The sequence below is a fragment of the Amphimedon queenslandica genome, unplaced genomic scaffold (genome assembly GCF_000090795.2).
Source record: "Amphimedon queenslandica unplaced genomic scaffold, v1.1 AMPQUscaffold_1333_Cont26655, whole genome shotgun sequence".
Lineage (NCBI taxonomy): Eukaryota > Metazoa > Porifera > Demospongiae > Haplosclerida > Niphatidae > Amphimedon > Amphimedon queenslandica.
The window spans coordinates 1-1,147 of record NW_003558322.1 but is presented as its reverse complement, the minus strand read 5'-3'; the positions used below and the strand labels follow the sequence as shown (position 1 = coordinate 1,147).

The 1,147-nt window shown below is 31.0% G+C and overlaps 1 long non-coding RNA gene across 2 annotated transcripts; it reads left to right on the top strand.

Moving 5' to 3' along the window:
• The first annotated feature begins 28 nt into the window (after nucleotides 1-28).
• On the top strand, nucleotides 29-925 carry LOC109593479 (uncharacterized). 2 transcript variants are annotated; one of them, XR_002190979.1, is made up of 7 exons: nucleotides 29-179; nucleotides 222-272; nucleotides 317-355; nucleotides 402-443; nucleotides 493-540; nucleotides 592-642; nucleotides 689-925. It is a non-coding gene; the product is annotated as an uncharacterized LOC109593479 (long non-coding RNA). The 2 variants fall into 2 exon arrangements; XR_002190978.1 differs by having other exon boundaries at nucleotides 402-446.
• The last annotated feature ends 222 nt before the right edge of the window (nucleotides 926-1,147 follow it).

Here is a 1,147-nt window from a genome sequence, read left to right as displayed (position 1 = left end):
AGTACTGCAGCCAAAGAGAGCAATAGAGCTAAAGGTACTATTATGCAATTTTTGAACAAAGACAATTGTGCCTGCCTACGCAAGTGTTACAGGTTTTTAATTGTTATTATTGACTTATGTAGAAACAGAGAGAGTTATACGTACTGCTAAGGGGAGTAAGGGAAGTGTTAGAACTAAAGGTATTAATATACTAGCTTTTTATAAATGTTGATGTAATATAGAAACAACTGTAAGTCCTGCTAATGCAACTACTGCTAAGAAAAGTGCTAAAGGTGTCACATAATTCTTTTATTTTATTTTATTATTTTTAATATAGAATCAGCTGATTATCCTACTGCAAAGAAGAGTGTTCAAAGTATACAATAATTTATTTTGCTATTAATTTTATAGTTTATGCTTAGGTGCACATAGAGTTGATACAAGAAGGAGTGTCAGAACTAAACGTAGTAAAATTTTAATTATTATTATCTTTATTATTATTGATAATTACAGAAATGGAAAGAGTTGGACAATGTACAGTGAATAATGGTATTGCTAAAGGTATTTATTTTTAATTAATAATTTATGACAATTTATTATTCAATAATACAGATGCAGTCCCTCCTACTACTTATGCTACCAAAAGGAATGTGAAATCTAAAGGTAAAGGATAACATCTTGACGTAGTCTAATTATACTACAATAATAGTCAAGTCTGATTGTTCCCTAAAGCAATGTTCACATCCTGATGAGTCTAATTGGGTCTTTTGTTGCAGCTGCAACCAGTGGTATCACTGTTATTGTTATAAAATTTCATTTCAAAAGGCGAAATCAAAAAACTTTAAATTTACATGTAACAACTGTAAATAATAACTAATTTTAATAATAATCAATAATGTTAGGCGTGTCCGTTTATTGTAGAAGAAGTTAAATATTTTTTATGGTAGCTGAGTGTACCTAAGAAGCCGGCTGTGTGATCCTTTTTGAAGAAGACAGTCAGTACTAAAGTTCTGGTGGTATAAAACTATTCTTCGAATAAAGTTTGCTTCGTTGTGGTTAAGTGACGAAAATTGAGTGAACTCGGCCGATTATCGTGTGATCCACGAAGTGTGTTTAGCAAGTTATATCTTTACAAAGAAAGAAGGTGATGCTTTGATTTTTACCATGC